Below are 11,004 nucleotides of genomic sequence, written 5' to 3'. Positions count from 1 at the left end.
CTTTTATATTTCCCATTAGAATTGTTCATGCACATAAACACCAGATGGAAGAGATTAATGAGACACATTATACTCAAGTAGAATAAATTGGTCTGAAATGTGGCTGTGGTGCTCTCGTTTGGCAGACGGTAATATCAGCTCACATGGAAGATCACAGTTGTGCTTCCAGACTTTCTGGGCACTTGTGACACAACCTGCTAGCATCAGTGTAGGAGGACCCAAGTCAGGAAGCAGACTTACTTTAAACACCTGTACCCTTTTCACAAAATACTGGAGCATCCAAATCATGCTTCTTGAGTTGTTTCGAAAACGGATGACGATGATAATAGCAAAAGAGTACCTGACACGGGATCTGGGCACTTGTTTATTTTTATGTGTTTTGCTCTGTTGTATTTCGAAGTGGGTGAGTTGGCCTGTGAGTGTGTGCCTACATGACCATCTGGGCAAAAACTGGAGAACAGATTTGGGGGCCCTTAGTTCTTCTGTTTGATGGGAAATTAGCTCCCTCCTTGGACTTTAATTTACAGTGTTTAATGGAATAGAAATGATTGGGAGCGTGTGGTTGACTGTTCATGTTGGAGAGAAAGCTGTACTTAGTGTCACAAATGAGCTCTTTGCCCATTTATTGGTTAGTTCCAGTGAATGGAAAGAGATCACAGCATCTAAGCACTTAGACACAGAACTTAAGGGCTCAGACCAAGACCAAAATTCCAGTGCTCTGAAAGATCACAGGCAACCCCGAGTCGGCTCCTGGGCTGCTGTACCTTCCAACCCCCAGAAAGTAGCCCAAGGTCAGCCCCACCAGGGGATCCGGTTCAGGACTCAGGGGGCTTCAAGAAGATGTGTGTCTTTCTCGCAAGTCCTGGAAGGCTTGGCTCTGTGCACCTACAGGTCATTCAGAGAAAGGGTAGTTATCCTTTTCATGATGAATCTGTATCGCCAGAGCTGCCCTGCAACGAGAGTGAGGTGGAGAACCAGGCAGCATTTGTCTCTTGTCTGGACTTACACTCTTTGTGGAGTACAAAGTGCTCACTGGCAGGCTGCCACTTTCCCCGATGACATTCCATGAGCTGCTGGCATGCCCCACTGCTTATACAACTTCAAGAAGTCTGACTGCAGCCTAAACATTCCAGGTGCATCCTGGTTTCTTTCTTGATCAGTTTGTGTCTGCTGACAGGTCCCGGTCCCTGCTTACTAGTCAACCACTTGTTTATCTGTGGTCCAGGTACACATGCAGTAATTCAGATGGAATTTGCCTCATACAGCTTAGAGGGGGAGTCTTATTTCTACCACTTTGGTGCCATATTTCTATTAATACCTTTTAAGCTTATAGTAGGCTTAAACATTTTCATTATGAAATAAACATACAGAAAAATACAGAGAACAATATAATAAATACATACCCACTCCCCAACACTAGCAAAAGCTTTTAAATTTTTTGCCATAATATCTTAGCGCTACACTTGATGTCTCTTGGGAAACCCCCCATTTCATATTCCTCTCCTCCTCCCTTCTTCTCTCTCTCACGTCCTCCCTCCCTGGAAGTAACCATTATTCCAAATTTAGAATTTTTCAATCTCACGCATGCTTTCTTTACACTAAAATATACAGCACTGTTTTGCACATTTTAAAAATTTCACATGCATAGTATCATTGAGTATGATTTTTTTATAACTTACTTTTTTATCTAACATTTTGTTTTTGGAGATTTCTCCATGTTGTTTGATTTTTCACTAGATTGCTCAGTAGTATTCCATTTTATATTCCATTTGATGGCTTATTTATGCTGTTTCCTTTTTTTCCTTGCCTTTCACAAAATACTGCAATACATATTCTAGTACTTGTTTCCCAGGGTGCAAACAAAAAATTTTTCTAGCACATATATCTCTAAGAAGAATTTCTGGGTCTGTTAATATACTGACAAATACACACACCTATCAGTATGTGTGTGAGGACCCATTTCTCCACATTCTCACCAACCCTTCCTTGGTGTTATCACATTAATATTTTTTAAGACTAATTTTTTTAGAGCAGTTTTAGGTTTATAACAAACTTGAGAGGGAAGCACAGAGATTTCACATTTACCCTCGCCCTCACACATGTGTAGCCTCCCCCATTATCAGCACTGCTCGTTAAAGTGGTGTGTGTATATATATACATTTTTTTTTTTTTAACCAAGGATGAACCTACGTTAACTGACCATACTCAGGCAAAGCCAATAGTTTACCTGAGGGTTCACTCTTGGTGTTGTACGTTCTATGGGTTTGGACAAAAGTATAATGATATATATCCACCATTACAGTATCATAGAGAGTATTTTCACTGCCCCCCAAATCCTCTGTGCTCTGCCTAATCATTGCTCCCCCACCCCTGGTAACCACTGATCTGTTTATTGTCTTCATAGTTTTGCCTTTTCCAGAATGTCATAAAGTTGGAAACATACAGTATGCAGCCTTTCCAGATGGTCTTCTTTCAGTTAGTAATGTGTGCCTTTAAGGTTCCTCCATGTCTTTTCCTGGTTTGATAGCTCATTTCTTTTACATTAACATTTTTCACCAATCTGAGGGTATCTCACTGCTGCCTTAATTTGCATTTCCCTAATTATCAGTGCTGTTGAGTATGTTTTCCATATGCTTATTTTTGGTTTTCTTCCTGCCTCTTTTGACATTTTTGCCTCTTTTTCTGTGGTATGTCTTTTGTTCAGTTGCAGGAATCCTTCACAAAATTTGGACATAATCCTTTGTTAGTTTTAAGTGGTGCAAATATCGTCCCAGACTGTGCCTTGTCTTCTAACTATGTTTATGTATCTTTTGATGAACAAAAAAATTTATATTTTAATATAGTAAAATATACATTAATGGTTTGTTCTTTTCTCCTTATTCTTTTTAAGAAAATCTTCCTACTCCTCACCAGAGGTCATAAATAGATTATTCTACATTTTCTTCATTAAGTTTTATAGGGCCTCCAACATTAATTTAGGTTTCTAATTGACCTGGAATTGTTTTTTGTGTGTGGTGTGATGTAGGGATTTTAATTTTATTGTGTTTTTCATAAAGATCACCAGTTCCCCCAGAATTTTTTTTTTTTTTTTCATGTGCAAAGCACTACTTTCTCCTGCTGGTCCAGTTCCACCTGTGTAGGCAAGGGTAGGGGACAGTGTTGGTGGAGTCTGGGTGAGACCTAGGGCTGAGGAAGAGGGACCACCCCACAAGAGTTACAGTTGTGGACAGATGGAGCCTCTGATAGATGAGGCCAAAATGGGTGGGTTGGGGAGTAAAGATCTCCACGTCTCTCTTCTGCCTTCCATTCTTCTGCCTTCCATTCTTCTGCTGTTACTTCCCATTGGTCAAACCCAAAGGGAAGCTGGAGGGCACTGGTGTCCTGGGGATGCAGTCTGTAGGGGCTGGCCTCCCCGGGGCTCCGAGCAGCACAGTGAGGGGCAGAGGAGGGGTGCGCGTGGGGTCCAAGTGGAGACCAGCTCTCCGTGGTGTGCATCTTCCCCACTGCACCAGTCCTTCTCCCAGAAATGCATCGCTCTGTTTCATTATAGCTTTAAAACCTATATATGTATCCCAAGTAAGTATGTTTTAAAAGTAGGTTTTCCAAAACCATTAGCCAGTCCAAAGCAAGCTGTGTGAAGAAAAAGCAGTAGTTGCCCTGCCAGAGACGATCCACTGAATAGTCTTCAAGTCATGCTGTGGCTTCAGATTTCTTGAGAATTTTTAAGAACCCTTTCTGGAGAAAGCGGTCCTCGGCAATCTGCACATACTTAAGAGTAGGAGATTTAAAAGCTGGTTGGAAGTATTGAGAGAATGATGAGGCTGGCCAACGTGGATCTTCACTGTGGAGTGATCAAGGTGGACTGTTTTTAGAAGGAAACCCCTGATGTCAGTCTTTTTAGACCTTTCCTCTTGGGCTATCAGATTTCCTGGAGATAAATTTTACAAGTTCCTGTCTTAACCAACTGGGGAAAGAGGGCTGAGATCTCAGTATTCAGCATCCAGTTACATATGACAATTTCCCTCTTTAGGGCAGATACTATTTTAATCCACTCGTGCTGCTCTAATAAAAATACCATAAACTGGGTGGCTTGTAAACAACATTTATTTCTCACAGTTGTGGAGGCTGGTCCAAGATCAAGACACCAGAAGAGTCAGTGTCTGGTGAGAGCCTGCTTCCCCACTGAAGGGCATCTTCTCGCGCTGTCCTCACGAGGTGGGAGGGGCAGGGGGCTCTCTGGGGTCTCTTTATCAGGGCACTAATCCCATGCATGAGGGCTCCACCCTTATGACCACATCAGCTCCTTAAAGCCCCACATCACCTTGGGGGTTAGGTTTCAACAGAGGAATTTGGAGAGGGGTACATAAACATTCAGATCATAGCAGACACCCAGACCTTCAACTGTGTCTTGGTGGCGCCCAGTCCAGAAGACTTTCTGGTCATCTTCCAGGGTGGTTATATGCCATGTGGAGTACAGGAGGACTCTAGGAATTAACTGTTTCCCAAACAGCGTTCACCAAATCCTCCTTAATTTAGTACCTCCTTTCTTCCCAATTCTGGAGTTACCCAGTGCTGCCAGTGTCTGAGCCCATGAGGTTGCAACTCTGAAAACCAGGTTTCTTCACCACTCTGACCACTGCCAGTTTGAGGATCTGGCTGTGGCAGGTCTGCTGAGTCAGTTATCATTCATCTGTCTGTGTCCTCCTGTGCTGTACCTTTCTGTCCTTTTAGGTAATCTCTTTAGTATGCTTTTAATGGAGTCTATGAAGGGAGAGACATTAGATGCACATGTTCAAACATCCTAACCCAGAATCTTTCTTTTTATTTTCTATAAATTTATTAGCTTTGAGAGGTAAATTGTTTATTCATTTATTTTCAATCTTTCTTGTTTTTTAATAGGTGCATTCACAGCTATTGATTTCCCACCAGCTGTTCTTTGCATAGATTTTGAGAGCACTTCTACTGTTGCTGGATTCCAAGAATTTTGTCATTTCCACTGTGATTTCTACTTAAGTTCACAAGTTACTTAGGAATGGATATTTAAATTTCCAAACGTTGTAAAACGATCTTTTTACTGCTGACTTCTAATCAACATGTAGTCAGAGAAGATGAGCTATAAGACATGGATCTTTGATATTGTGCTGAGATTACTCCTGTCTCCTGTGGTCATGCTTAAAAAGAGTGTAGAGTTTCCATTTGTTGGTGAAAAGATTCTATTTTAGCTCAGACTTGATCTGATTTAATAAGCATAGTAATTTTATTATTTTAATCTTCTGTGTTATTACTAACTTTTTATTGGCACAGTTTCTTCCCAGTTTCTTATTTTAGCTTTTGCTTTGTATATTTGAGACTATGTGGTTAGCTATATACATATTCATGATGGGTAGAGATTTTTCTATTACATTTTATATAATGCCATTCTTTGTCTCTATTAATGCTTTAGCCTTAACTTTTAATTTTGTCTAAATATGATTTATTCCCCAGCATTCTTTTGCTTTTTACTTACTTTTTCATAATAAATATTTTCCATCCACTTGTTTCCAACTTTCTCTCCTCTCTCTCCATGCATTTGTGTATTTTAGGCATGTCTCTTGTAAGAAGTGTAGAGCTGCATTTTAAAATTAAATTAAATTAAATTTTTGAAATATGGAATCCCTCATATATTACCAAATTCTAAATATACTAAAGAGTAACTGAAAAATTTCTCTCTCGTCTTCTTTTTCCATCTTCCCAGTCTCTCTCTTCAGAAGTGACCAATATCATTGGCTTCTTGCTAGAGATAACCATTTGAGTATAAGTAAATATGACTTGTATACTTATTTCTTTTATGGTAGCATTATACGCACTGTTCTGTACCTTGCTTTTTCATCTTTTAAGGATTTATTCTTAACTGTACATAAAGAACTTCCTCATTTTTTTGAGTTCACTTTATGAATATATACTAACCTACTTAACCTATCTATCTCCCATCAGTGGACTTTTAGGTGGTTTCCAATCTTCTACTTTTACAATATTGCAATGAATAATCTTGTACAAACGTTATTTGAATAGGTGCAAGTATATCTCTGGGAGAAATTTCTAGAATTGGAACTTCCGGGACGAAGGGTGTATGCTTTTGTTCTGACCCAGATGTTGCCCAATTATGCTCCATAGAGTTTTGCCAGTTTACACTGCCGCTTACCAAGAATGTTCTAATTCATTGGAATTCCCACCTGTTGGTTTTCCCAGTTCCTTACTTAATCAGTCAAGGGCCAGTCAAGGAAAAGAGGCATCTTTCAGGATTTTAAACAGATGGAGTCTTCAAAAGGGAACTGATTATCTGGGTGGTGGAAGAGCTGAAAGAGTCAAACAGGCGATGGGGAGGCAGCCCAGGGCAAGAGCCACAGCAGCATGCTGCTGTCAGCCACAGTTAAGGAGCCCGCAGTGCTGCTGACCCCGTGAGCCAGAATCATCTGAGAAAACCAGAACTGCCTGCCCGTGAGGAGCTGGGAGGATGGAAAGAAGGGCTGTGAGGAGGGAGCCTAAGGAGAGGTCACTGCTGAAAGAGATGCCCCGGAGGCAGAGGGTGAAGGGCAGAAATACCTCAGTCTCCTGTTTTTCTGCCAATGTCTCTCATTTCTGAAAAAGACTTGAATTCAATAAAGGGGTTTGGGAAATGCATTTTCCTATGAATACAGACAAGAGCCGAGAAAGATGGGGGATGAACAGATCTGAGAGCAAAACCAGCAAATGAAGGGCACAGTCCCATCTTCCTGCCGTTCAGCTCCATTCTCATGCTCTGTCTGTATTCAACTACCAGGGAACAATGACTTCGTGCTTCTCCCTGACAGAATGCAACTGTGTACCAACTCAGATACTTGAGCCCTTTCCCCCAGATGGGGACACAACATCCCTCACTCACTGGACGCATCTCGACAGCCTAGGATCTGGATCCATTCAGGTCTGGATGTCATTCTTCTGATTGTAAACTTCAGTACCATCAGGGAAATTCCTCACACAAAATCATCAGGGAAAGGAGGGAAATGGAAAAAGAAATAACTGGTTAATCCATATCTATAAAAGCAGGTACCACTGTTCAGTCTTCATGTCTGCAACTGGCTATAAGGCTGAAGTTGATATTTATCACTTCTGCTACTCACTCCACATTCCTTTTGTCCTCTGCCAGCACTTGGCTATTTGGGAATCCTCACCAGGTGAAGTGACTCGAATCTATTCCCAAAGGGTCTGATTTTTTAATATAGTCCTGCCTTTACTGGGTGCAGTGACTTCCATTGATTTTTTTACTATTGGTCATTAAATACTAAAAGGCACCGCAGAGTCCCTTCAGTTCCAGACACAGACTTCCCTGCTTCACTGGGTACCAGCAACCCAACTTCCTCTGGGTAATAGAGATTATTCTCCTCAGAAATATGATAACTGCTTCCTCTGCCTATTGGTTCAGTGGCAAAATAGCCTGATGGTAGCCTCAGCTTCCAGTTCTGTGAAACCACTGCTGTGTCCCTGTGGATGCACTCACCTCTTGGGAATCAGTACTCCTAACTGAGCAGAACCCATGGTCAGAGGACTGGAAGCATTCTGTGAATGGGCCACTAGGTGTAGCGAGAAGAATCACTCTTCTATCCCTTTGCTCCTGGCCACGTGGATTCCAACCATGGGAGAAACCACACAGGATGCAGTATACATGTTACTGGTCCAACATGGATACTGCATCCTGTTAGGACAGTATCCCACCCGTGCAGGGTATGATCTTCCAGCCAGACCACAGTTGAGCTTCCAGCAGACCATCCTGCCTGATGCTTCTGGGTTGTAGGGTACATGGTAAAATCAGCAGGGCAGGAGGGGGCTGGGAATGGATTTGAGAGCAAACTAGGCAAGTGACTAGCAAGTTCACCAATGTAGTCAGTCCTCAGTGCTTTGATCTTGGACAATCCAGTAGCTGAAAAATGATATCTTACTGTGTTTTTATTTTTCATTTCTTTTGAATGTCTTTTTCTGTATTTAAGAGCCCTTTGGATTTCCTTTTTTGTGAACTGTTGATATTTTTTGCTCATTTTTTTTTTAATACTGATGCCTCTTTGTATTTTAGTGAAGTTAGTCTTTATGTATGGTAAATTTTTTCCCCCAGACTTGAAGTACCATTTGGTCATATTTTAAAAAATTATTTAAAAATTATGTTTAGGTCTATTTGTGGACTTTTAGGCCTGTTATCTTGTTCTGTCTTCTTATTAATGTACTAATATTACATTATTTTATTTCTTGTGGCTTCATATTTTAACGTGAAGATTAGTAGGGCTAATCTTCCTCCGTTGTTCTCCAATTTCAAATATTTCTGGATAACCTAGCTTCAAATTTTTTCCGTCTTAACTTCATGATTAGCTTGTCTAGACCTCCCCTCCCTCTCTCCCAAATAAGCCCTGTTGTTTTTATGTTGGGATCACATTCCCAAGTACCACTGTCTACCCCGTCCTGCATGATATGACCCCTGGCTGCTCTTCAACCTCATTTCCTGCCACTGTCCCCGTATTTTCTCTGCTGCTCCCACTCTGCCCTTTGCTAGTGCTCAGATACCAGCAAGAGAAAGTTGAGGAAGGAACGTTCCCCTCCTGCTTCTTCCCTAGAAGAAGAGCACTTTCTCTTAGTGCTCAGAGAAGAACATCAAAGGATACCATGGGATCCCTTTTGTATCTTCGAACAGAAACTTCTGGCCATTGAAGGATCTGCTTTGGTCTGCTTTGGCTCAGCCAAAGGGGAGAATAAAGAGGCAGTCTGAACTCATAGGTTGCTGAATGTCAGTGGATGTATAATATATGTAATATACAATCATAAAAAATGTTCAGTCAAGTGGGGGGTCATTCAGGGAACTCATGTGCACAGATTTCATTAGGAAAACAAATCTGTTACTTAAGTTTGGATTTGGGCCACCTGTTCTATTTTTCTTGAATTTAAAGTCACTTTCCTAGTGGGATATGTATTTTGAACTTGTCTAGGGAGAGGAGGGCACTTTATATTTTAGTGCTCTTTGGCTAAGGGTGAGACTGATAAAATCAACTCTAAAATGCTCTTTATCTCACGTGCATGGGATGGCTTTTTCATGGAAGACATGACTGAGATAAAATTTAATTTGACCATCAGAGACTGGTAGTTCTGACCTGAGGCTTGTGATTTGGGAGGGAAGCTGAGTCAGATGACATACAAGAGGCTGATAAGATGACCACAGACTGTCAACTCCCTGTCACTTTCCAGCCCAAACTTCTTTTATTAGTAACGGAAGGTAGACTCAACTTCCCCCAGACTGATTCTCACTCAGATTCATTTCCAGAGGCATTTATCGTAGTACTGTTTATAATTCAGAATAATTTGGAAATGACCTAAATGTGCATTGATTGGAGATGAGTCAATAAGTCATGGTTTAACCATAAAATGGAAAGTTATGCAGCTATTAAAACATTATTATAGGAGGATATTTACAGATGGGGAAAATATTTACATTACAATATTAAGTGAAAAAACAGTATTAAGTGTATAACAGTATGGCTTCATTTTTAAAAATTACATAAACATTAATTATTTGCACATATACATAAATATCTATATTTATGTAGTCATGTATTCAATAAGCAGGGATCAAGTGCATTTTATGTACCAGACACTGTGCTAAGGGCTGAGCCAAACAAGATTAATTCAGTTCCTGCCACTGTGGAGTTTACAGTTTAGTAGCATAGGAAAAGGCATCAAAAGGAAACACATCAAATATAATTTTTTTCTGGGTGGTGGGTAACCAATTTTCTCCTTTATGAGTTTTTATATATTCTAGATTTTCAACTAAAAGTAAATGTTTCTTATAGATAGAAAAAGACAACAAATAATATTTTAAAAATGAGCAGAGCTGAAAACCTGCTCCCTGGCAGGAGACTTTATCCTTGAAACTGAAAGTTCAGCTTGACAGACTGAAAAAGCTTTGGCTTAAGAACCAGGAAACTGTCACTAATCCACTATAAGACTGAAGACTAGTGACTTTCCTCTGAGCACCTGGTCTCAGTTTCTTTTCTCGTATGATGATAGTCTGGCCCAGGTGATGTCTAAGGTCTTACCAGCTCTAATGCTCTGGGTGTGGAACAGTATTTGCAGAGACTTTCATGGAGAGAAGAGTTTCCACAGAAGCAAATCTACAGTCAATATATCACCTACTCTTATAATTGTCCTAATTCACAATTGGGTTGTAGCTTCTTACCTTACGCACAAATGTTACCTTTAATTTATGTGCAAATCATTTTGTGAGCATTCTAGACATTTCCATCCTCTACCTTTTTCATACCTGGAAGAAATGAGAGAGAAAAGGGTATCATAATCTTCTCATTGTCAGCTTCTCCGTGTGCCCTAAAGCAAATGATTCTTCATCAGTTACTCAACGTAGGCTTATGGTAGGTGTAACAGAGGATACAAAGTGAGCGTCAGGCATGGTTTGATCAAAGTGGCTTGAGCCCTCGAGGGAGAGAGGCAGTGAAAGCTTATGAAACAATTCGAGAATGGCACAGCAGTGTATCCCAGGTTGGCTTGTGTTGTTCCATCAGAATATGTTACGGGTATTCACACGAGGGAGATAATGGCATGGGTGACACTAGTCAGGAGAAGACTTCAGAGCAGACAGGTGTGATCTCAGCCTTATGGAGTGGGCATGATTTATATATATGCAAGGACAGGGGATAGCATTTCTGGACGGAGGACCACATTGAAAGGGGAGGAAAAGGCTATGGATGTTAGGGTGGTAAAATTTAGCAGATAAAAATACAAGATGCCCAGGTAAATTTGAATTTCAGATAAATAATGAATATTTATTTATTCATTTTTAGTACTATTTTGTATCATTATGTCCCATATTTGGCACATATAATATTGGGCACATACTTACATTAAAAATTATTTATTGTTTATCTGAAATCCAAATGTACCAGGGCGTCCTGTATTTTATCTGGCAACTCTAATTGGTGTTTGCTCATGTGAGTA

The 11,004-nt window shown here is 40.5% G+C and overlaps 1 long non-coding RNA gene across 2 annotated transcripts in view; it reads right to left on the bottom strand.

Moving 5' to 3' along the window:
• Nucleotides 1-361: 361 nt before the first annotated feature.
• Nucleotides 362-11,004, bottom strand: part of LOC105095792 (uncharacterized) — a 249,117-nt gene continuing 238,474 nt past the window's right edge. For both annotated transcript variants that reach the window (XR_010377330.1, XR_837780.3), the window contains 3 exons: nucleotides 6,902-10,315; nucleotides 5,507-5,608; nucleotides 362-950 (listed from right to left, as the gene is read on the bottom strand). This is a non-coding gene — a long non-coding RNA (uncharacterized LOC105095792). The remainder of the gene's footprint in view (nucleotides 951-5,506; nucleotides 5,609-6,901; nucleotides 10,316-11,004) is intronic.

This window comes from Camelus dromedarius, chromosome 22 (assembly GCF_036321535.1).
Source record: "Camelus dromedarius isolate mCamDro1 chromosome 22, mCamDro1.pat, whole genome shotgun sequence".
In the NCBI taxonomy this organism is placed as follows: domain Eukaryota; kingdom Metazoa; phylum Chordata; class Mammalia; order Artiodactyla; family Camelidae; genus Camelus; species Camelus dromedarius.
Note: the sequence above shows the minus strand (reverse complement) of the source record. Positions and strands in the feature narration are given on the sequence as shown.